Source organism: Oncorhynchus clarkii, chromosome 12, assembly GCF_045791955.1.
Source record: "Oncorhynchus clarkii lewisi isolate Uvic-CL-2024 chromosome 12, UVic_Ocla_1.0, whole genome shotgun sequence".
NCBI classification, from domain to species: Eukaryota; Metazoa; Chordata; class Actinopteri; order Salmoniformes; family Salmonidae; genus Oncorhynchus; species Oncorhynchus clarkii.
In genome coordinates this window covers 80,712,469-80,739,235 of record NC_092158.1, presented here as the reverse complement: position 1 = coordinate 80,739,235, position 26,767 = coordinate 80,712,469, and the positions used below count along the sequence as shown (strand labels likewise).

General features: G+C 42.6%; 1 protein-coding gene across 1 annotated transcript in view; it reads left to right on the top strand.

The window, feature by feature from the left end:
* Positions 1-26,767, top strand: part of LOC139421440 (RNA binding protein fox-1 homolog 3-like) — a 407,216-nt gene that overhangs the window by 67,873 nt on the left and 312,576 nt on the right. The window contains exon 3 of the mRNA XM_071172349.1: positions 9,328-9,456. The gene's annotated coding sequence lies outside the window, so the exon portion shown is untranslated. The remainder of the gene's footprint in view (positions 1-9,327; positions 9,457-26,767) is intronic.

Sequence of the window (26,767 nt, the reverse complement as noted above, 5' to 3'; positions counted from 1 at the left end):
CCTCCTATAGATGGTTGCACAGCTCCAATCTCCCACACAAAGCCTTGTTCACCAGCTATCTCCCCGTTTTTAATTAGCTTCCTTCAACACAGACAGTCTGATCTTACTTCTGCCTAATTGTGATTATTTACACAATAAAGGTTTATGGATATTTATAGCCCCCTTTTCCTCCCAGTATTCAATGTCTGCCGTTAATAATGAGTAGGAAATGATTTTCAACACTCCATCATTATCTGTGTCTTCAAGTACTGTCTTCCTTTTAATATGCTAATGCTGGCTGATATAATCGCCTAGTAATTGTAAAACACTTCAAGTACGACACATTTTGTGTGGCACTCTCCTGAATGAAGAAATCACAGTCAAGACAAAAAGCTGCGCTTGAATATGTCGAGGATCTGTTTGTGTTCTCAGGAGAGATGCTTCGGCTCGGCAATGAATGGTTATTCCATTCTAGGTGGCAGAATTCCAAATTACACGGCGGCGGCGTATCCTGAAGGAAAAGTGTAGGTTAGCTCAGCCTCAAATCCCACATCACCATGCTCCTGACGCTCGCCTCTGTCTAATCATCAGGCCCTTTATTCCCAATAATCAACCACACAGAGAGTTTACAGATTACCATTGATCCTATACGAGAGAGCAGATTTATAGTAGTTGGGTACTGCTGTCAAACCGTCTTAAATTAATTGTACATTAAGTTTTCCCTACTGCTAGGTAACTACAGAGTAATAACTGTAGTAATACTGCAGTAGTTACATAGGCGTTACTATGTAATTACATGGTAATACGTTTGTAGTGCTTCCAGTTATTAAACATTTGGAACAAAGAATGTGTAATTACACAGCCACTTGCTGAAGTTTATTCCACACGTGCAATTATGGATGTTATTACACATTTTCTTGTTCCACTATTTAAGTAATGTTTTGTAATTACACGTTTTAAAGTCATCTATGAATTACCACGTTAATAACCAAACTCGGACCTTGTTACTTGTTACCAACTACAAGGTGTACAAGGTATCATTGAATCCATATGGAATAACAGGGTTGATAAATAGGCTAGGACTTGGTAACAACAATTGTTACAAGGCACATCCTGTCATTGCTACTCTAACTTCCGAGATGCATACAAAGCCCTCTCCCGCCCTGCCTTCGGCAAATCTGACCATGACTCCATTTTGTTGCTCCCAGCCTATAGACAGAAACTAAAACAGGAAACGCCCATGCTCAGGCCTATCCAACGCTGGTCTGACCAATCGGATTCCACGCTTCAAGATTGCTTCGATCACGTGGACTGGGATAACATTGATGTATACGCTGACTCAGTGAGCGAGTTTATTAGCAAGCGCTTCGGAGATGTCTTACCCACTGTGACTAGTAAAACCTTTCCTAACCAGAAACCGTGGATTGATGGCAGCATTCGCGCAAAACTGAAAATGCAAACCATCGCTTTTAATCATGGCAAGGTGACTGGAAACATGACCAAATAAAAACAATGCAGCTATTTTCTCCATAAGGCAATCAAACAAGCAAAGCGTCTGTATAGAGACAAAGTAGAGTCTCAATTCAACGGCTCAAACACGAGACGTATGTGGCAGAGTTTACAGTCAATCACAGATTACAAAAAGAAAACCAGCCCCGTCTTGGACATCAACGTCTTGCTCCCAGACTTCTTTGCTCGCTTTGAGGACAACACAGTGCCGCTGACACGGTCTGCTACCAAAACCTGTGGGTTCTCCTTCTCCATATCCAACGTGAGTAAAACATTTAAACGTGTTAACCCTTGCAAGGCTGCCGACCAAGACGGCATCCCTAGTCGCGTCCTCAGAGCATGCGCAGACCAGCTGGCAGGTGTGTTTACGAACATATTCCATCTATCCCAATCCCAGTCTGCTGTCCCCACATGCTTCAAGATGGCCACTATTGTTCCTGTTCCCAAGAAAGCTAAAGTAATTGAACTAAATGACTTGCCCTGTTGCACTCACTTCTGTCATGAAGTGCTTTGAGAGTCTAGTCAAGGATCATATCACCTCCACCCTACCTGATACCCTAGACCCACTTAAATTTGCTTACCACCCCAATAGATCCACTGACGATGCAAACTCCATCACACTGCACACTGCCCTATCTCATCTGGACAAGAGGAATACCTATGTAAGAATGCTGTTCATTGACTACAGCTCAGTATTTAACACCATAGTACCCTCCAAACTCGTCACCCTGCCCTGTGCAACTGGGTCCTGGACTTTCTGACGGGCCGCCCCCAGGTGGTGAAGGTTGAAACAACATCTCCATCCTCCACAATGGGGCCCCACGTTGTCAGCGTTGTCAGCCCACTCCTGTACTCCCTGTTCACCCATGACTGCATGGCCATGTACGCTTCTAACTCAATCATCAAGTCTGTTGACGACACTACAGTGGTAGGCTTGATTACTAACAACGATGAGACGGCCAACAGGGAGGAGGTGAGGGCCCTCGGAGTGTGGTGTTAGGAAAATAACATCTCACTCAATGTCAACAAAACAAAGGAGATGATCGTAGACTTCAGGAAACAGTAGAGGGGGCAAACACCCGTCTACATCAACAGGACAGTAGTGGAGAAGGTGGAAAGTTCCTCTGCGTATACATCACCGACAAACTGAAATGGTCCACCCACACAGACAGCGTGGTGAAGAAGGAGCAATAGAGCTTCTTCAATCTCAGGAGGCTGAGGAAATTTGGCTTGTCAACTATAACATTCACATATTTTACAGATGCACAATCGAGAGCATCCTGTCGGGCTCTATCACCGCCTGGTATGGCAACTTCACCACACTCAACCAGAGGGTCGTGCGGTCTGCACAACGCATCACAGGGGCAAACTACCTGCCCTCCAGGACACCTACAGCACCCGATGTCACAGGAAGGCAAAAAAGATCATCAAGGACAACAACCACCCGAGCCACTGCCTGTTCACCCCGCTATCATCCAGAAGGTGAGAGGTCAGTACAGGTGCATCAAAGCTGGGACCAAGAGACTGAAAAACAGCTTCTATCTCTCAGGTCGTAAATTCCTGGAGGAGACTCTCTCCTCCTGGCCATGCAGTATATATAGAGAGTTTGACAGTAGAACAAAGGAACTTCTTCTACATCACAGAACTTGAGAACTGAACAATGTCCATGTTTTGGAGAATGTGTAAATGGTCAGAAGAAGATAGCTACGACCCGGTCCGTTTTGTTTCATGTTTGTGACCTCATGAAAGACAATACAGCTACATTACCATAACTCTGTTTATACAGGAGCCTCCATTATGAAGTTTGCGTCTAATTATTGTATAAAATGAATGAGTAAAGATGAAACTATTTGTGAAATGATGTAATGATGTTAATGTGAGAGAATTGTATTCCCTTTAAAGTTGAACTAAGTCATTGGCCCGCCCCCATGAGCACAGACATGATCTGGCTTATGGGACAGCCCTTTTCTACTGTTACGAATAAAAAACCCACCTGAAGAAATCCTCTTCAGACCACGCGTACCTCAGTCAGCGGAGGGGGCGAAGGTTGAGTAGAGACCACAAAAACCTCAGTATAAGGTAAGGTTGTAATGGTTGTTGAACTCCTAACCATACCACCATACAACTCTGAGACTATCGATCCCGACAAAATAAGAGCAAATCTTACATTCTAATTACTAGTCTGCAGCTAGAAATTATGTCAACCTGTAATGTGAAGACCGACAACCGGCGAAACATTTATTCTATAAGAACATTTCTGAATGGTACTCTGAAGTATCCATTCTAACCAACGAAAGACTCCAGGGAAGCAGAGAGACGCTTGGGTGAACTTTCCAACAGAAAGACAGACGTTTCCAACAGAGATCACGACGACACACTGAGCGTAAATATATATTGATTGCAATTATTCCCGAATGAGTGAGCGTTCATGTGCAAAGGATGTAGCATTTTAGCATTTTAGCATTTCAATTAATATAATTATCAACTGTGTAGTGACTCTTTTGTCTTTCCCGCCTTTCTCAGTCCACACCCACTTCCCTTTGTCCCCCAAGTCGTCATATCAGCTTAGCCCACTAGGGAACCTCCCCTATTATTTCCTTGTAACCATATCTACTGTTTGTTTGTTTATGCATTTCTGTGATTATTTAGTTAGTTAGTAAATAAATGATTAAGACAATTGTATGGATGATTCATAGTAAAGGCTGGGTTCATGCAGATAACAACAACGACGTTTGGAATGAGACTAACATGAGGTAAAGAATAATTCATTAATTAGAAGACTAATTGATCAGATATTAAAATATCTGAAGAGTTATATTTGGAAAATTATAACTTTGTAATCTGAAGAATTTCCTTGGTGCCCCAACTTCCTAGTTAATTACATTTACATGATTAGCTTAATCACGTAATAATAATTACAGAGAATCGATTTGATAAAATAACAGTCTTCACTTTAATGATGCCAAAGACACGACACTTATATCTCTCAAATTGTGTGCACAAATTTGTTTATATCTCTGTTAGTGAGCATTTCTCCTTTGCCAAGATAATCCATCTACCTGACAGGTGTGGCATATCAAGAAGCTGATTAAACAGCATGATCATGACACAGGTGCACCTTGTGATGGGGACAATAAAAGGCCACTCTAAAATGTGCATTTTTGTCACACAGCACAATGCCACAGATGTCTCAAGTTTTAAGGTGGAGTGCAATTGACATGCTGACTGCAGGGATGTATACCAGAGCTGTTGCCAGAGAATTTAATGTTAATTTCTCTTCCATAAGCCGCCTCCAATGTCGTTTTAGAGAATTTGGCAGTACATTCAACTGCCCTCACAACCGCAGACCACATGTAACCGTGCCAGCCCAGGACCTCCACAACCGGCTTCTTCACCTGCGGGATCGTCTGATACCAGCCACCTGGACAGCTGATGAAACTGAGGAGTATTTCTGTCTGTAATAATGCCGTTTTGTGGGGGAAAATATTATTCTGATTGGCTGGGCCTGGCTCCCCAGTGGGTGGGCCTGGATCCCAAGTGGGTGGGCCTATGCCCTCCCAGGGCCATCCATGGCTGCGCCCCTGCCCAGTCATGTGAAATCCATAGATTATATGAACTGTAACTCAGTCTTTGAAATTGTTGCATGTTGTGTTTATATTTTTGTTCAGTGTATATATAGCAGCCTTCTAGATGTCCTCATCTAACCAACCATATATAGATTACTCCAAGTTTCCATGTGGTCTTTGTATTAATATTAGGCTATAACTGGTCGCGATACAACCTTATTACTATGTAATTACATAGCAACACCTATGGAACTACTATGTTGTTACTTCAGTTATAACTGTGTAGTTACTGTACATCGCGATCGGGGCAACTTAATGTAAAGTGTTACCAATCTTGGTTATTGTTTCTTAACCCAAATGATGAAAGCCTTGTTCTCCCCATGTCCTTAGGGGGATGGTGCCTGGTGCTTTCCTGTTGGAGAGGAGAGGATGAGATCCTGACTGTTTCTCTCTTTCTGCTGTTATTTCCCTGTAGAGCAGGGAAGAGTGAAGGGAGCTATGAGTGATCGACTGCGCCTCTATTCTATGAGTTTTAGGGGGATTTGAAGTTATTGAAAGTGTGGTGAAGGGTGACAGCTGGGAGATGTCTATGTGATGCCTATCAGGCGGCCGGGTGCCTGCCATCATGGTTGTGTGCATCCAGCCAGTCTTCCTCTCAGCCTGTCCCCTCAGGCAGACGGCACAAGCATTCCACTCCACTATCACATACAGTGCCTTGCGAAAGTATTCGGCCCCCTTGAACTTTGCGACCCTTTGCCACATTTCAGGCTTCAAACATAAAGATATAAAACTGTATTTTTTTGTGAAGAATCAACAACAAGTGGGACACAATCATGAAGTGGAACAACATTTATTGGATATTTCAAACTTTTTTAACAAATCAAAAACTGAAAAATTGGGCGTGCAAAATTATTCAGCCCCTTCACTTTCAGTGCAGCAAACTCTCTCCAGAAGTTCAGTGAGGATCTCTGAATGATCCAATGTTGACCTAAATGACAAATTATGATAAATAAAATCCACCTGTGTGTAATCAAGTCTCCGTATAAATGCACCTGCACAGTGATAGTCTCAGAGGTCCGTTAAAAGCGCAGAGAGCATCATGAAGAACAAGGAACACACCAGGCAGGTCCGAGATACTGTTGTGAAGAAGTTTAAAGCCGGATTTGGATACAAAAAGATTTCCCAAGCTTTAAACATCCCAAGGAGCACTATGCAAGCGATAATATTGAAATGGAAGGAGTATCAGACCACTGCTAATCTACCAAGACCTAGCCGTCCCTCTAAACTTTCAGCTCATACAAGGAGAAGACTGATCAGAGATGCAGCCAAGAGGCCCATGATCACTCTGGATGAACTTCAGAGATCTACAGCTGAGGTGGGAGACTCTGTCCATAGGACAACAATCAGTCGTATATTGCACAAATCTGGCCTTTATGGAAGAGTGGCAAGAAGAAAGCCATTTCTTAAAGATATCCATAAAAAGTGTTGTTTAAAGTTTGCCACAAGCCACCTGGGAGACACACCAAACATGTGGAAGAAGGTGCTCTGGTCAGATGAAACCAAAATTGAACTTTTTGGCAACAATGTAAAACGTTATGTTTGGCGTAAAAGCAACACAGCTGAACACACCATCCCCACTGTCAAACATGGTGGTGGCAGCATCATGGTTTGGGCCTGCTTTTCTTCAGCAGGGACAGGGAAGATGGTTAAAATTGATGGGAAGATGGATGGAGCCAAATACAGGACCATTCTGGAAGAAAACCTGATGGAGTCTGCAAAAGACCTGAGACTGGGACGGAGATTTGTCTACCAACAAGACAATGATCCAAAACATAAAGCAAAATCTACAATGGAAAGGTTCAAAAATAAACATATCCAGGTGTTAGAATGGCCAAGTCAAAGTCCAGACCTGAATCCAATCGAGAATCTGTGGAAAGAACTGAAAACTGCTGTTCACAAATGCTCTCCATCCAACCTCACTGAGCTCGAGCTGTTTTGCAAGGAGGAATGGGAAAACATTTCAGTCTCTCGATGTGCAAAACTGATAGAGACATACCCCAAGCGACTTACAGCTGTAATCGCAGCAAACGGTGGCACTACAAAGTATTAACTTAAGGGGGCTGAATAATTTTGCACGCCCAATTTTTCAGTTTTTGATTTGTTAAAAAAGTTTGAAATATCCAATAAATGTCGTTCCACTTCATGATTGTGTCCCACTTGTTGTTGATTCTTCACAAAAAAATACAGTTTTATATCTTTATGTTTGAAGCCTGAAATGTGGCAAAAGGTCGCAAAGTTCAAGGGGGCCGAATACTTTCGCAAGGCACTGTACATGTTGTTGTACTACTGGCCAATCATCTGCACTACTCACATATGAGATTTCACCAAGGTTGCACAGAAATTTGATATTGATATAAAATGGCTGTATAGGGCCTTTAAAAGTGGGAAATTGGGAGGTATGTGAATGATGAATGATAGGTAGATTGATGGCGAGAGAAAGAGAGAGGCATTTTTGGGGGGGCTATTCCTTAACGATTCCTCTGAGTAGCCATGCAAGGAATAATGGATGTGTAATGTGGAACGACAGCTTGCAGAGCACTGTCATTAATGTTGTAATTCACTTTTAGTGTTTCTACTATTGCACTGCAACAGGAGGCACAGATGTCACCTGAATCAGCTCCTTCTAGCAGCCAGAGCACACCCTGTCTTCACCAGCTGTCTATGAACGCACCCTGCCAGCCCACCGTGTGTGCAAATGTGTGCAATGGTGTGTGTGTGTGTGTGTGTGTGTGTGTGTGCGTGCGTGCATGTGTCCATGATGCCCGGTAAATGTCCCCTTCCAGAGTACACTGTATGTATTGATACAGGAAGTAAATCCATACTGTTATAGTATCTTGTTACATAATTGGAATCAAAAACAAATGGATTTTCTTTGCCATTTTTCCTTCTGGTTATTATAGAATACCTAGACTTAAATACTTAGTTAATATTTGGCCCCATTTAAAAAAAGACAATCGTATCAGTACCCTCCCTACTTTATGTTATATTGGGACCTTAAATGAAGTGGATGCTTGAATACCCAACACAAATGTCTCCCATCTCTTTAATATAAAGGCACACGTTCACTCTGGAGATCACCCTGACAAAACCACAGAGGGATATGACAGAAGACGAAAGAAAATAAGTTCTCTAAGAGAAAATAGCTGACTGACTGTGTAAGCTCAGCTCAGCTCAGCTCAAAATGAGAAAGTTCATTATATGGCCGTCAAGGTGAAAGGAAGACATCTCCTGGCAGACGCAGTTAAAATGTCCACCTCTCCTACTCAGAGGAGAAAAGAGAAGGAATGAAGAGAGACAAATGTTGTTTTGTGGGAAGGTGTGTGTGTGTGAGGGAGAGCGAGAGTGTGTGTGTGTGTGTGTGTGTGTGTGATAAAGAGAGTAAAAGTGTGCTTGTGTGTGTGTGTAATAGAGAGAGTAAAAGAGTGTGTGTGTGTGTGTGTTTGTGTGTGTGTGTGTGTGTGTGTGTGTGTGTGTGTGTGTGTGTGTGTGTGTGTGTGTGTGTGTGTGTGTGTGTGTGTGTGTGTGTGTGTGTGTGTGTGTGTGTGTGTGTGTGCGAGTGTGCGTGTCTGTTCCAGTACAGACAAGGGCAGCAGTGTTAATGGTATTGCTCTGTAAAATGACCCTTACATCCGTTTCTTCATACATTTCCACAGTGCTTCAAAAGTCCTCATATTTTCCCCTTGTCAGCAGTGTATCATTGTTATGTGTTTGTGACCTCTAGAAGGAGCTTGTGTTCCTTCATGTAGCCTTTCATGTTCAGCCTGTGCTCCCTTGTTATTTGATTGCATTCTGAATGCATTTTCCCTAACAATGAAACAGAAGGTTATCCCTGTTGACATATAGCTTCTATGGTTAGTCTCCTGCGCTTTAATACAGGGCTAGCCTATGAATATCAGTTTAATAGACACAACTAGTTTCATTCCACTAATATTTGCCAACACAAGTGGATGCTTAAAATAGCTCCTCTCACTCAGTAACACTATTATGCTGAGTGTGCCACTTATAATACAGCCTCAAGCTAAGGCAGCATTAGCCATACCTCCCCTGGCGAAGCAACATTACCACATGAAGTGGTATCAGGGAAACTACTGTAGCCCTGTGTGAGGAGGAGCCACAGTGTCAGAATGGTTCCACACAGACCTATAAATGGGATGTTTGATACAGTACATACTGTGGTGTTTCATAGCAGATGTTGCTGTCCTTTGTCTCGCAGACGCTGCTTCACACAGAGTGATGCTGAGACTGGCTTAGGCTTGCAGCACCACTGAAGACTTACACGGCACTAGACAATGACTATTAGCCCCAAGACCAGCGAACAGTGATCTACTGACCTCTGAGACAGGTAAGACTGTTACAAATGTGAACATTTACCACCCTGTGTAGATAGCTGTTACATATACTACAGAACGAGGCTCCTTTCACCAACATGTAGGATACTGGTTCCTTATCCTCATATGAATAAAGTTATCTTAGAAGTAAACCTTCATGTGGCAGAAAGTGATGTGGGCGCCGGACATGGGGGGGGGGGGGGGGCTAGTGGGTCTGGGCAGGTGTGATGTAGTTGATGTTTGTATGATGTTGTCGTTTGTATATGAATGTTATGTATTGTTAATAAAATATCATTTAATTTTAAAAATTATAAGAAAGAAGTAAATTGTATACTCTACCAAAAGACAATATTATCAGGAATTAGTCTTTCCCTGTGTCCTGTGTACTCAATGACAGTCTCACTCTCAGCATCAAATAGCAGAGTTACTTGTTTACTTCACTATGAAATACGAACGCATGTTTGATTTAACTAAAATCTATCACTGAACTGCAGTATACAATAGATCTCATTCAAATTAGTCCGTTTCTGCAGTTGGGTGGAAATGTGTTGAATCTTTTCACACTCACCTCAAAGCTAGTCATCATTTTCCTTTTCAAGGGAACTTGAAAGTGGTGTCAGAAGGAGACGTGGCATGGGTTTGTGTTTGTTTTCTTCTTGCATAGAGAGTAGTTACTTTGAAAAGCGCAGGGCTGGCTCGGTGATGGAGCGTAGGATGATTCAGCAGGAATCCAACAGCCCATGTGACTGATTCACATTTGAACATAAGCAGAAATATGGCCACTCCAGGGAGTTGCGGGGAGGAATGGAAAAATAGCCTCAAATCTCTCAGCAGCAAATCAAAAGTCTCTTTGTTTAAGTCCTGTTCTGTGTCACCTTCTCTATGGCTCACCGGTGTGTTGTGTTGTACATGGTGGTACTGATTGCTCTTATTCAAAATAAACACCATGACAAAGATGGGGAAGAGGAGTTTTTTTTATGTGCCTCTCCTGAAGAGGATGATATGGCTCAGTGGGCACCGTATTGTGTAGGGAGTGGATACAGCAGGTACCCATTTGAATCCCAGCCAAGAGACAGACACAATGTTGCAGGGGATAACGTTGCCTCCCAGCAATTAAACTCTGGAGGTTTGGATTGGTTAAGGGGGAAGCATGTTAAATTAGCCCATTTTTCCTCCCTCTCAGCCATGTCTTACGCTTATCTTCTTTCTGACCGCTTTGTAGGAGAACCTGAGAACTGTACGGAGGAGTTGTTTTGCTTTGAATTCTTTAAGTGCCAAATTGAATTCCCTCCATCATTCCTCTCTCTGTGTATCATTTGCATTGACATATCTAATGCATACACATTTTCAAGTACTAAGCAAAGGCAGAGATTTCGCCCTTTATCCAAGTATCCTAGAAACACTGTGATCTGCTCCCGTCAGCACCACAGAACTTTCCCATACCCTTGGGTCTTTGTGTCCCTGGTTTCAGGTTGGTTGTTTACAGTACAGAGGGGTTGTGTTCCGTGCCGTCCCCCCTCCTTCCCCCAGTGGCGTTGGGTAGCGGGGTCTCAAAGCCTCGTCATCCAGGACAAATTGGTGGATAGCGGCTCATTTACTTGAAGCCGTCATGAATGGACTGTGCCGTGACTGTGTAAACAAGTGCAAAGACTCCCAAGGGCATTCCTGCATAAATAATGACTCCAGGAGATGTTTGCCATTTGTACCACTCACTGGCTGCAGACATGGGTCAGCTAGTCTCCTCTATTGGGAGGCTTCAGTAAACAACAGCCATTAACGACCCGGCAAGTTTACCTGCCTGGTGTGTGGGAGCATCCTCATTGGCTGCTGGGCCTTCTTGGCTTCTCTCCCAATTCAGACTCTTCCTGTTCATCTGTTCATAGCACTCATTTGCATCTCTCCTGGTGAACGGCAAGGTTTTATGTAGCTTTTGAAGGGATGTAACAGAGGGACTGTTGAGAGTGTGTTCAAGTCTTGAGCATCATCTTGCTTCACTTCATCGTGCTTCACTTCATCCAGTCAACTGTGATTTCAGGAATCCACCCAGGTCTTAACACCAGCTGTAAACACCGACTACTCAGATTGTGGGGCATATCCAAAAGCCTGTATAGGTTTGAGCTCTAGGCGTGGGTTTGAGGGAGAATGGCTAGCATGAGCTCTGCAAGGGAAGGTGATGTGAAAGCGGGAGAGGGAGGCAGAGTGAGCGGGAGAGAGAGAGGAGGAAATAAAGACAAAGAAACACCCACTCCTCATTAGCTTAAGCATCGTGTGTATCCATCATCCTGTAAAATAACATCTGAAAAAAGAGAAAGCCCACGTCTGCCGCGCGGCAACATGGGATGGAGATATAAAATGAATCTCTGCACTTAGGCGGTGCCATCTGTTCATCTGGGTGGAGAGCAAGCCTTTACGCCACACGTTCTTTCTCCCCCCCCCCTCTCTCTCTCTCTCTCTCTCTCTCTCTCTCTCTCTCTCTCTGTCTCTGTCTCTTTCTACTCAACCGCCAGAGAAACCATCTTTGCTCAGAAACCAGAGAGCTCAACAAAATGACATGCCTCAATGCCAACCCCGGGGCTACGTTTTTTCCTCTTGTTCTTAATTTCCCTGATAGTGTGCATATCTTTATCCAGTTTTTGATACAATATGCGAAAAACATAGTGACATAATACAATTTGAGCTCCATGTGAGAAATAGGATTATCTTGGGCGAGATTGTCAGCGACGTGTTACGGTAATCACTTTCTTCCAGGAGCCGAGAGACGTGACTCACTCGCAACTTGACCCGCTGTCATCATCTATTCCATCTGACAGTATTTATGCAGTTTGCTTGATCTGGTTTTCCTTCAGGTGCTTTAAAAAATGAATGGAGAGCCCAATAATATATATATATAAATGTGGAATAATGAAAAATAAGTAATCCCCCTTGCAAATTGGAACAAGGAGTGAATCCTGGTCCACCTTGGGGCCCCAGCCAGCTACCCAGCCAGTCAGTCAGTTTGTCCGTCTTGTGTTGTTGCTCCAGACGTTGTTGTGGATCGTCAACACGGTGGAGCTGTGTGTTCTCTAGGTCTCCTCTCCACATCTAGTCAGACTCCCCAGTGTTCTAATTGATACAGGATGTGTTTCACAGGCCTCTGGAGGAAGTCACAATGCATGACTTTGACACACTATGGAGCCACACAGAACAGAACATTCACAAATAAGGCTCCTCTCTCACCCATAAAGCTGTTACATATTGTTTTTTTTCTCAAAAGTTAATGTACAGTCAGGAAAAAAGACCAAAAAATAAATGTAACAACTACTGAGCTATATTGTATGCTAAAACAATTGGGAAATTATTATTTTATACTTATATAATTGCTCAGAGAAACAGATTTTGTTTAACAAGTAATATTTATTTCATAAGAAGATAGGGGTCAAAATGATTTGCACCCCTGTTTTATATACCTTTCAATACTTCACCTTACGAAAATAACGGCACTGGGCCTTTTTATAAAATGTTTTATGACATTGGGGAACACATTAGGAGGGATCTTAGACCATTTCTCCATACATAATTATTTCAGATCCTTGATATCCTTTGTCTGCACTTATGAACTGCCTTCTTCAATTCAAACCACAGGTTTTCAATGGGGTTCAAGTCCGGAGACTGAGATGGCCATTGCAAAATGTTGATTTTTGTAGTCAATTAACCATTTGTGGATTTTGATGTGTGCTTGGGGTTATTGTCTTGCTGGAAGATCTACTTACGTCCCAAGTTTCAGCCTCCTAGCAGAGGCAACCACGTTTTTGGCAAAAATGTCCTGGTACTGGGTGAAGTTCATGATGCTGTTGACCTTAACAAGGGCCCCAGGACCTGTAGAAAGATGGTAGGTATGGGGTTCTTTTCTGCATATGCATTCTTATTTCGATGCCAAAACCACCACTGGAGTGCGCGGCCAAAGAGCCTTATTTTTATGTTGTCTGATCATAGCACCAGTTCCAATTCAAGTGCCAATGCCATTTAGCAAACTCCAGGCATTTACATTCGTTGGATGACATGAAAATAGAGCTCTTTGGCCACGCCCACTAGTGGCAGGTTTGGTGTCAAAGAAAGTTACGTAAGAAAAAATAACTCCATACCTCCTCTAAGATATGGTGTAGTATTTTTGATGTTATGGGGCTATTCTGCTTCCTCTGGTCCTGTGGTACTTTGCCCAGTACCAGGACAGTTTAGCCATAAACCTGTTTGCCTCTGCTAGGAGGCTGAAACTTGGCCGCAAGTGGATCTTCCAGCAAGTCAATAAGCCCAACTGTCAATATCCACAAATAAATTGTTAATTGTCCAGAGAATCCACATTTTGCAATGGCCATCTTAATCTCCAGACTTGAACCCTATTGAAAACCTGTGGTTAGAAATACTAGAACAGAAAATCCACACAGTTTAGATACAAAGGTTGACATCCTTCAACAGTTGAACACTTTGAAGCTTGAATATGGCACAATAAACACCCGGTATGCAGAGATTGCTGCCATGAAATCCAAGCACCAAAACGTTGAGCAAGGTGAAAGTGCAGGGAAAATGCTTGCTTGGTAAAGTAAGGAAGAAGAACATATCATCCATAGCATTCAAACCCCAGATGGTAGCATAACAATGGATACTTCTGAAATAACTGAGTCTTTAAAACCTTTCATCACAAACTGTATGAATCTGAAAACATTCAAAGGATGATATAAACTATTTCCTTAATGAGGCCATTTTAGCAACTATAAGTGAAGCAGAGAAAATGTATATGATAGAAACATTACCCCAGGTAAACTGTTGGAGGCCATCTATAATGTACAAAACAGGAACTCTCCTGGTAATGATGTACTCCCAGTGGAATGTTACAGACACTTTCTTCCCAAATTACTAAAGCCTATGTTGCTTATCCTTACTTATACTTTCTAATTATGACTTTTCAATCTCAGGAAGTACATTGAAGTGGAAATGGACAAAGACACATATGCAATACCTGGGTGTACTGATACCATGCAATCTGGAGGAGGCATATACAGTGAATTACTGTCCTTTAATAGATAGGCTTGACTCTGATGTTCAGAGATGGAGATCTCTCCCTATTTCTATGTTCTGTAGGATCAACATAATCAAAATGACTATATTACCAATGCTGATATACTTATTCCAGGCCTTGTCAGTTTCAATTCCATCCAACTTTTTAAATACAATAAATGGCCTGCTCTCCAACTTTATTTGGGCAGGAAAGACCTTAAGAGTCAAATAGACTGTTTAACACTATGAAGCTGGAGGTCTTGGACTGCATCATGTTAAGATGTATTACTGGGCTGCACAACTGCGTTCACTTACACAATGTACAGCAGACAATCCTTGTCCATGGAGGAGTATAGAAGACATACATGTTATACCCTGTGATCTAAAATATATTTACTAGTTCAGGCCCAAGGCATTGAAGAAAAAAACGGACAATCCAATGATTCTCATTCGTATTTGGGAAGATTTACATAAATGAATGAGGTGGAAAGAAGCAATATTGCCAAGCACCCCTATTTGGGGTGACCTCACCTCCAACATTTAATGACACATTTCAGTCCTGGTTCTTAACTGGCATCAGGAATTTGGAGCATGTGGCCGATTTCTTGTAGTTCTTACAATTCAGAAATCTTATTCAATCGCTTCGACAAAGTCTGGAGGAACCAAAGGCATCGAGCATAGATACTGAAACAAATTGAGGAGAACCGTTGGTCACAGATACGTGAACATGTTCATACCTGCTCCTACAACCTACTACTGTTATATAATTCATAAGGACCTATTACACTCCTGCCAGGATGCATGTAATGCACCCAGAAATGTCACATTCCTGTTGGAGATACAACAATCACAATGCTGTGGTCCTGTGACAAACTAACACCATATTGGGATAATATACTGTATGTGCTACCATTTCATTGTGTCTAATATCCATCTACCTCCACTATTATGTCTGTTGGGAAATGTAAATATTGGTGATGAATATCAGAGAAAGTTTTGTTATCTAGGTCTAAATGCTGCAATACATTGGAAAGCCTCATATTCACCCTTAATAACAAACTGGAGGACAGAACTATCTAATTACTTCCCCCTAGACTCTATATATTATAAAGTCAAACAAAGACCAGACATATTTGACAGAGTTTGGAGGCAGTATGTGGACAATCTCGGAGAGTGTGGTGCTTGAATGGAGGTGACGGCTACTTGTGCCACGTTTGCGTGCCGGTCAGGGCTGGGAGGGGCTCTGGGGTTTCAACTTGCTGGCTGGTTGTAGTTGTGCGCCTGTTGGGTGTTAGGGTTATCCTGGTTCCGAGTGGCGCAGGGACACAGCATTGTTTTGGAAGGCAGAGGGCTATTTTGGGGTTTTTGTGTGCTATTGTGGGCAAGGGACGGCAGGGTAGCCTAGTGGTTAGAGCGTTGGGCTAGTAACCGGAAGGTTGCAAGTTCAAACCCCCGAGTTGACAAGGTACAAATCTGTCGTTCTGCCCCTGAACAGGCAGTTAACCCACTGTTCCTAGGCCGTCATTGAAAATAAGAATTTGTTCTTAACTGACTTGCCTGGTTAAAGTGGCAATGTGTGGGCATGTTGTTGTGTGTGATTGTATGTGAGTGTGGGCATGTTGTTGTGTGTGATTGAGGGTGAGTGTGGGCATGTTGTTGTATTGTTTCTGCTTTGGTATTTTGTTCATTAAAAATAATAACATAAGAGCAGATGAAGGATATCAAGGATCTGGAAAGATTCTATATGGAGAAATGGTCTAAGATCCCTCCCATTGTGTTTTCCAATCTCATAAAACATTTTAGAAAAGGCTCAGTGCCATTATATCCTCGCAAGGTGAGGTATTAAAAGTTATTAAAAACAGGGGTGGCAAATCTCTCTACCCCTATCTTTTTAAGAGAAAAACATATTACAAAATCTCTTTCTCTGAGCAATTTTATTAGTATGACATTTTATAATTAGACAATTATTTTAGCATACAATATAGCTCAGTATTTGTATGTTTTGCTCATCTTTATCAAGTGTGCCAGTCATTTTGGACCTGACTGTAGATACATCTATAATTTTTGGAGTAGTGAACACGTTTGGCAATCTGATCGTTTGGCCTCATTTGATCAAAAGGCCAAACAGAACTTCAGGTGCAGCAATGATTAAAGGGAATCATATCACCCCGTACCCAAACTAAAGCCCCTTCGGCCTCCCTGTGGTCAGTGGATTAACATGAGAGCGTGTTTGTCTGTGATCTGTGCCCAGGAATCTGGGAGGTGCATATTTTCCTCTCATCTTTGCCAAACGGTGACACATGGCTGGCCATGCATCATGTTTGAGTGCTTGGCTGGCTGACGTCTAGTCATCTCTCCACGGCCCTTCGGCCTGCTTTCCCAGGCCGTAAAGAGGACATCCATCAGGACAGGTGTAATTTGCCGTGCAGTCGCCGCTTCTTTGCCAATACAATTTGTTAACCAATTGTTAAATGCGTACGTGATTGAATGCCCACCGTACGACCCTTATGGATATGATAAAATGATTTGCTTCTCTCGCTTGTTTTCCAGAAATCAACTTGACACGTTATTTAACCCAGCTGTGATTTATATCGGAGGGCTTTTCATTTTGAAAATGTATTTTTTTAAAGGGATGTGTAAACACATTTCTGATCACATAAATCTTTGACCTGTTGTCAGTGGCTCAGCGGAATGAAGAGGATAGTGGTCTATGGAGCAATGTTGTGAGTCATATTTTACTGAAATAATGATGAATTTATGCAAGGAGAGACAAGATCCTCGTTTTAATCTCCCAGTAGAACATGGTCTAGATGAAATGGTTACTGAGCTTTTAGCTCCCACAGTTACCTCAGCAATTTGTCAGTCTAACTGGTATACACTGGCGGGAAGTGACATGCCAGTCTCCAATGGCCCACGCTAAATGTACTTCACGCTTCAAAGTATCTGTTGTTCACTGACATTGAGGTGACCCGGAAAATTCTATGTTATTAAATGCTTGGAGAAGTTTAAACCAATGACCGCAGTGTGTTTCCTCAACTCAACGACCCCTTTTTATTCTTTACTAGTTGTTTGAGTAGCAACCTTTTGTCTGGGCAGGTGTCAACAACATCACCAATACGTGTCCTTTCCCAGACAATCTCTTTGTACCAGACCACTTCTAAAGTCACTGCAGGGCTTGTGTATGCTGTTTTTCACCCTGACTACATTTAATGTCTCCATCTCTTTAAACATGAAAGGATTATTTTGATATGATTCCTTTGAAATTCCCAACATCAAAGCTGACAGCCTTATTTGCTTCGTAGTGTATTTCCCTGCTCAGGTCACGTCACGTGTCTGTAGTAATGAATCAGATGCTATTGACTTTTGGGCCTGCAGAGATATCTCAGCCATGCAGATTTAAAGCTTGCGCTATATGAACAGAAACGACATGAGGGAATCACTGTGGTGTGATCTTAGGTCTCAGGGGTGGCCCTGCTTGTCAGAATGTGCTGTTGCAGGATCTTCCTGATGAAGTCATTAAGAAGTCATTAAGAAACCATTAAGAATCATTATGTCGGCGAGGTGGCACTCTGGTGTGCGCACAGTGAAGCACCAGGCATCAGGAAAACTTGTTAATCACGCAGTTTATTTGTTTCCCCAGTGTGAGACTGTAAATACTACGACACTGTGTTGAAGTGTACCTCCTAATGAAAGTCTGTATTAGCTCCTCTGCCAGTGTGTGTGAACGGCCATCTCCAGAGGGGCTGCCTCATCATCGCACGGTGGCTTCCGCTTCTCCAGCTAACTCTCTAAAGCAATAAACAAGAGCACACATTTTTGATTTAGTTCACTCATTTTGCCCCCTAATCTGCCAGGTGGTTGATTTATGGAACGTCAGAGATATCAGGGATTGCATTAAAGGCAGAAGAGACGTGCGCTAGCAGCGTAGCCGCCGGTGTCGGTTAGTACACACTGGACTGTGTTTGTGTGTGTATCTCTCTGTGTGTGTATCGCTCTGTGTGTGTATTCATCAGTTTGTGTGTGGATATGTCTGAGGGAGTGTCTGCACTTGGCGTGTGTCTAGACATGACTTGGGCGAGTGTGTTTTTCCAGCTGATTGTGTTTGACAACTAGAAGGCCCATCCAGTGACAGGGTGGGAGGAGGAGTCACTGAAGAACCCTTATCTCCCTCATTAGGCCTAAGAGAGATGTCGCCTTTCCCCATAATTATCTCTATACACTAAATCTCTCATTAGGATGCCTGTCTAATCTGAACCCTCTGAGAGACAGAGAGGACACAGTGGAGCCAGTCTTGGGGAGGCGTTAGGAGGACCACAGGGGAGGCGTGTCTAAAGGGCTCAGGTGCCTGGCTCTATCTTCTATTTCAGATTAAATGAGGTCTGCTTGACCCCTGAAGAAGTGCTGCCTGTTCTCTTTAAATGCCTCGTGTGGGTCAGACATCCCGGCACTAATCAGGGTGTGTGTCAGTCAGTGACGGGATGGAGATACAGTGGGGCTTGACCAATTTGAGCTTTATTGTGGGCTAAAGTAGTTATTTCTCCATCTTTGTTTTGGAATTGTTAGCCGTATTCGAGCGCCAGTGTAACGAATCTCTTCGTCGTCTGAGGAGGAGTAGGAAGGATCGGACCAATATGCAGCGTGGTAAATGTCCATGTTAATTTATTAGACTGAACATACAAAACAAAATAAGAAAGTGAAAGGAAGAAACGAAACAGTTCTGTCAGGTGAATACACAAAACAGAAAACAACTACCCACAACTCAAGGGCGAAACCAGGCTGCCTAAGTATGGTTCTCAATCAGAGACAACAATTGACAGCTGCCTCTGATTGGGAACCATACCAGGCCAAACACATAGAAATAAAAACATAGAAGAAAACATAGAATACCCACCCACATCACACCCTGACCAAACTAAAAATAGAAACATACAAAGCAATCTACGGTCAGGGCGTGACAGCCAGCCTGTAATATAGCACAAGTAGAACAACATTGTGCCAACAGATGTTGTCGAAAAGCTGGGATGTTTATTTAATAAGTTGTTTGCCTCAGCCCACACTTGTCTTGGACATCCTCTCCCTTCTGTCTGTCAAACTGAGTATTCACCTTTCCTCTGACCCACCCAGGTCAACCAACTTCCCTCACGGCTTAATCCTTGTTGTGTCTAAACACATTAACTGCCAATTAATATGGAGATTCTGCTCCAGATGTGCTTGTAAGTGTGAATTTTGGACTTGGCAAGCGAGACTTTGGTCCATATGGGTGAGCTGCTGCAGCAATATTCCACCTGTTTCCGCCGCCATTATTGTACACTGGCAAACAAATGGCTCTCTAGCCAAAGACAGAATAAGAGCAGTAGCATTTGGTGCGGGTCTACTGAGGAGCAGAGAAATAGCTCATATTTGCAGTACTTTTTACACCTGGTGGTGTACATGAGTTAAAACATAGAAAGTTAAACCGATTTAGTTTAAAGAAGAATTACCAATTATTTTATGGTAAAGTAAAACCTGTAATTCAACAGCACAGTGTGTACTAAATGCATCTGCCATATCACAAAAAGGATTAGGATTAATTAGTTTATGAATAATCAAAGCAGTATTACATAAACGGATGATAAGTCTGACACTGCGTAACAAAAACACCATTATACTTTTCTGAGTGTGAGACTGAGTGGAATACTTAAGTAAGTTTGTCATTTGACAGCTTGCTCTCCTGTATACGAGAGAAAAGTCACAATACCATTAGATTGCAATAACTCTGTGAAGATGTTCAACTTGAAAATGGCGGAGTGCCTTCATTTTACCGCCTCCTCTACTTTTTAATGTCAAGTGTGCATATTTGGGAAAGAGCTGGCAAAAAGACTGCTTGACACGTGCCTCGTGATATTCTCTCTAATCTGGGGACATGAAATGGAAAGTGGAAATGGTCACGTTATTCAGTGCTCACTGGCAGCATGCAGAGCTTTGACTTAAATTAGCCATCGATGTTAAGAGCGATAAGAGAGAGAGGAATACACAGTGGAGCTGCAGTATCCCTCCACATGAGAAGCTGGGGCTAGGAGCTCTGTTACAAATGCCAGCCTGCCTAGCCACAACCTCCCACTCACCGCCACATGGGGGGCTGTGCTCAAAATGTGTGTCTGCCGGTGCAGCCCGGATGGACCAGTGCTTCCCTGATGGTAGCATCCTTCCCCTGAGGTCTGCTCAGCACCCATGGGGAAGGGGAGCGAGGCGTTAGCTAGCTGAAGCTGGACACAGTTTCTCTCCCTGGCATGGGCGTCATGTTGGCTCTGGCCATCCCTCAGTCGGCCAACAGCTCTGTCTTTTCCGGCCGGCCTGGGTGCCCCCATGGGGCCTGGCACAGTGTGCCGTGAGTTTGGCATCCCGGACAAACAACAGGAGGTGGAGGCTTCCTCTCTCTCCTGATGATCTGCTCCAAGGACGATTTCCTTTCTTTCTGCACTGGATGAGGTAACACTAGTCTGACGCTGTCATAGAGAATAGGATAGCATATAATGCAATATAGAATAGAATTAGAATTGAATTGCAGTTTATAGAATATAATACTTTCATTATTCTTCATTCTTAACACCACATGGATATTCAGGACCACTAATTGCTGGATAAACCAGGCATAAGTCAAGATAGAAAATAACAATGTTTATACCTTTATATATAAATACATTAACAAACATCCTCTCACGCTTTGTACAGTACAGTATATACAGTGCATTCGGAAAGTATTTAGACCCCTTGATTTTTTCCACATTTTGTTATGTTACAGCCTTATTATAAGATTGATTAAATAGTTGTTTACCCTCATCAACACAATAACCCATAATGGCAAAGCAATAACAGGTTTTTAGAAATTTGTGTACATATAAAAAAGGAAATATTACATTTGCATAAGTATTCAGACACTCTACTCAGTTCACGTTGAAGCACCTTTGGCAGCGATGACAGCCTCGATTCTTTTTAGGTATGACACTACAAGCTTGGCATACTTATATTTGGGGAGTTTCTTCCATTCCTCTCTGCTGATCCTCTCAAGCTCTGTCGGATTGGATGGCTATTTTCAGGTTTCTCTAGAGATGTTCGATTGGGTTCAAGTCCGGGCTCTGGCTGGGCCACTCAAGGACATTCAGAGACTTGTCCCAAAGCCAATCCTGCATTGTCTTGGCTGTGTGCTTAGAGTCATTGTCCTGTTCGAAGGTGAACCTTAACCCCATTCTGAGTACCTGAGTACTCTGGAGCAGGTTTACATCCGTTCATCTTTGCCTCAAACCTGACTAATCTCCCAGTCCCTGCCGCTGAAAAACATCCCCACAGCATGATGCTGCCACCACCATGCTTCACCGTAGGGATGGTGCCAGGTTTCCTCCAGACGTGACACTTGGCATTCAGGCCAAAGAGTTCAGTCTTGGTTTCATCAGACCAGATAATATTGTTTCTCATGGTCTGAGAGTATTTAGGTGCCTTTTGGCAAACTCCAAGTGGGCTGTCATGTGCCTTTTACTGAGGAGTGGCTTCCGTCTGGCCAATCTACCATAAAGGCCTAATTGGTGGAGTGCTGCAGAGATGGTTGTCATTCTGGAAGGTTCTCCCATTTCCACAGACGAACTATAGATCTCTGTCAGAGTGACCATCGGGTTCCTGGTCACCTCCCTGACCAAGGCCCTTCTCCCCCGATTGCTCAGTTTGGCCGGGCGGCAAGCTCTAAGAAGAGTCTTGGTGGTTCCAAACGTCTTCCATTTAAGAATGATGGAGGCCAATGTGTTCTTGGGGACCTTCAATTGCTGCAGACATTTTTTGGTATCTTTACCCAGATCTGTGCTGGAAACAATCCTGTCTCGGAGCTCTACGGACAATTCCTTCGACCTCATGGCTTGGTTTTTGCTCTGACATGCACTGTCAACTGTGGGACCTTATATAGACAGGTGAGTGCCTTTCCAAATTATGTCCGGTCAATTGAATTTACCACAGGTGGACTCCAATCAAGTTGTAGAAACATCTCACGGATGATCAATGGAAACAGGATGCACCTGAGCTAATTTTCGAGTCTCATAGCAAAGGGTCCTGAATACTTATGTAAATAAGGTGTTTCTGTTTTTTCTAAATTTCTGAAAACCTGTTTTAGCTTAGTCATTATGTGGTATTGTATGTAGATTGCTGAGGGTTTTGTATTTTATTTAATCAATATCAGAATAAGGCTTTATCATTTAATAAAAAAAAGGACTTTCCAAAAGCACTGTACAGTACAACGTAAACATCTCTGCCCACATAATAGATATTAGGTCAAAATGTTATTTATTTATATCAACAGATGCTCTGAGGAAGTAAACACATGTGAAACAGCGAACTTGCCCACTCTTAGTAGGAGGAAACTCAGTGCAAGAGAAGAGAGCATCCTCCATGCCTCCTATTTCTAGAAGCAAGCTGTCAAAGGTCAGTAGGACCAGTAGTGGGAGGGGAAACCATCCAAGACATCCCTCCAGGTTTATCTTCTCTCCGAGCTCCAAAAGTAACACCTCTATTTTATTAGAGTTCCATCTCTATTATTATTATTATTATTGTGTCTGTCAGCCCAACTCCTGTTGATCTTACAGTGTAGCTAATGAGCTGGAAGCTACTCTCCCTGCTTCCAGAAAGTGACCAGAGAGCGATTTGAATCCTTAAAAGTCCTCCAGACATGGCGTGGAGGGATCTCTCATTAGCATAGAGTACTATGTGGAAGGAAGGCTAGTCTTGAGACCGCTGATGAAAATAAAGGAATCTGTATTTTAAAGCAGCGCCCTTCCTGTAACCCCCATAATTCATGCTGTTTATGATGTAAATATTTCAGAGGGGTGAGATGACCCCACAGCATGGCCAAAGGCCATTAATAATCATAAAAATGGGAACCTCCCTCTCAATGATTAATTGCATGCAATTTGCATTATGCTTTGTTTGCGGTGAGCTTTAAGCAATTTACTACAAGCCAAGCACAACTGCTCCGAAGTAAACCAAGGCTACTTCAAAGTGATTTTCGCTTCCATGTTATTAGTTCATTTACATTTCTCTCCGTAGAGGTTTCAAGATGGAGTGAGCCAGCAGAAAATACCGCAAATTCACTGAATGTCAACAAACAACAAGCATTACTGCACATTGGTGTTTGAGAGTGTTTTCTTCATATCTTCACTGGTTGTTATGTGACCTTCAGATGTAATGGTTTTATAATGTGGTTACTTAAAGGTTACTCAATGTATTTTTCACATGGAAAAGCAGTATGCTTTGTAAAATTGGTATCAGAAACAATGATAAAATCCCCTTTTGTTGTATTTTTGTCTGATCTGATGGTTATTGTTACTAGGCTATGAAATATTCAAACCCTGACAAACCCAGCCTGGTATCTTGGCACCTTCACCCGCAGTCTACTGGCTTGGGCAAGGACAATTTTCTATGTCAATGAGATCAGAAAAAGCATGCATATTCAACATTTGCTAGAGTGTTTATATAGCAGATTGAGGTCCAAGATGACAAGGTCCCCTGTTCACCCTATCATGTCTCAGCCTCCTTCAGTGACTGGCCTAAAGTCACTGCTCTCACTTGTTCTCCACACTGAAGAACTGTACTGTACTGTACTGTGGTCAGATTTGTGTATTTGCTACCATAATGTCCAACTATAGACATTATTGAAACTACAGTACAAAGGATTATAGCATTATTGTTCACTACAGCCCAGCAGAAAGTGTTGGCTGACTTTGTAATGTTGGCACCATAGTGTTTTAGCAGGTATAGTAACTGGTTAACCAATTCCTGGTGATCAGACAGACAGACAGACAGACAGGCCGACTGAGGCAAGGCAAGACTAGCTAAAGAAAGAGGCTCTCTACTGGGACATTAAAGGCCTTGGCGGTCAATAATCTTATTTGATGTGAATTCTTCAAACGCTGAACCGACAGTGGGCTCAATTGGAGGTTGGCCTGGGTTACAAACCACTACCCCCCCTACCACCACCACCACTACTAGCACCACCATGCGCATAGACAATACATCTTCAGTCCCTGTGGAACAGGTGCGGGCAATTTAATCGCAGCTCAGCCGACATGATGTCTGATTGGACTGGAGCCGCATCAGATTGTTCCCTCCAATTGAGCTGTGACCAGCTGACATTTTCACAGTATTTAATAAAAGCCACTCTTGATTAGCAAGGCCTTACCACAATCTTTTTATTTATTCACTGTGGCAGAAAAGCATTAATTCATAGTAATTAATTAACAAGTGGTGGAGGGCCACAGCACAGCTGCCTCCTCTGGGAGAGAGGCTGGTGGGAGGAGGCAAAAGGAACAGACTCCTTGGCCCTGATTAGATGCAGTCCATTCTCAGCCCTCCCCATGACACTTTTACTGTCTAATGATAGCCTGCTAACGCTACAGTGGAGTGCCTGACTTTACTTCACATTGGAACTAGACTCATGTCACTGTCTGCAGCATCAGCTCCCATTATTGTTACCACACTGCCTAGCTAGCTCTTTAGTGGTTTAATAAGGATACACAATCAAAACATCTAGAATAGGCTCTAACTTCGGGATACACATCTTTTTTTTATCAACTGTTATATACTGAATGTATCAATTAATACCTGATAATTCAACCTAGATTACAGTGGCTACATTGGCCATTCCTTTGAGTCAAATCAATAATGTGAAAGAGTCAATGTCGCCATCAGTCTCCCAACGCTCCATTTCTGCTCCATGTTGTGATTCTGTTTTTGTTTTTATCCTCCTTCCCTTCTCATGTCCTCTGTCTTTGGCTGTCACTTGATTTTAGTCAGAGGGATAAGCTGCTCTCTTTTATCCACACTTCATCCTTTTCTCTTTTATCACCTCATCTTGATTTTCCCTCTCTCACATCCCCCTCTCCTTCCAGTTGGCTGGCCATAGAGCTGCCGTTTATGAAAACAGTTTAGACTTGAAAGCAGTGAGATGGAGGGAGTGGAGAGATGTGCAGGATGCTGTTAGACAGTCCGCAGGTTCCCTCTCTCTCTCTCTCTCTCTCTCAGATAGCTCGTCTGTCACTCTCAAAGCCATGTCTGGCGTTTGGCATTCCATCAGCAGCTAATTGTCTGCCAGCTACTTTTAGATGCTGGCTAAAGACCTAGTAAATTTAAACTTGCTTACATGTCAGAAAGTTATTTTCTCACAGAGGAGGCAGCGAAGCCGGTAAATGAACAAAGTGAAGCCAGGGTAAATCATTATAGAACTTCCCCAGCTCCCGGTTTAGAAGAGGCACAGGTCCATCACAGCTCAGACAGGCTGGGGAGAGTTGTGAGATGCTTTACATTGGTCTGATAAAATGAGATTCTCTGAAACATTGAACTTTAGATTCAGTGGTCATGCTCTAAATTCTATAGAACACATTGGGATTGGTCCGAATGAGATTGGTTAGTTATTAACATGTCATGTTGGTTTGTTCATTATCAGTACATGATTTTCTTCCCACTATTTTCTTGTTTTGTTCAGTGTGTCTTTAGATACTGTTTGAGTATTAATTTTCATACAAATAAGTGGCACAACACAAGCATTCCTGTCAGTCAGTTGTGTTGTCGGAGAGTTACGACAATGTGGACTCTATCCAAATACATAAAAGAACATATTTGACAAAAGCGATCACAAATGATGACTAAACAGTCAGCCTTAATGATCGGATCCTCTCAAAATATGATTTGTCTTCTCTTCCATCACTCAAATGTAAACAATACTTTACTATTCCAGAAACAACCATATTTGTGTGCATTTGTTTCTAACATGATATAATAGAACACAATAAAAATATAATATCACTTTATAGTCATGTTAAAATAGATGAGGTCGAGTTATTTCCTGAAGTGTTTGTCCCAACATAAATACATCTCTCCAGAACAGTGGCCATCTCATTCCATTCCTCCTACTCATGGTTCTCCTACTTTTAGCCATTACTGGGAATTATATAATAGCTCTGCATACATTACAGCAGTGAGACTGTTGTCTCCTCAAACCAAGCTAGCATGCAATATCCAGTTTCAGAGCTCAGTGTTCTAATCATCATAGACTTTGGTCAAACCATAAATCATTATTGACAAAAGCATTAGCATGGCAAAAAAACATGAATTTGTAATGTTTAAATGTTCAGGGAAAACTAATGCATGTTGATCATAACCAGAGGTATGAGTCTGTGGCCCAGCAGGAGTGTAACACCACTGATTAGCTGATTGTTTTTGCTGATAGCCACTAATTTGCTGTTGCTGGTATTAGTCACATAATCAGCCCCTCTGACACTG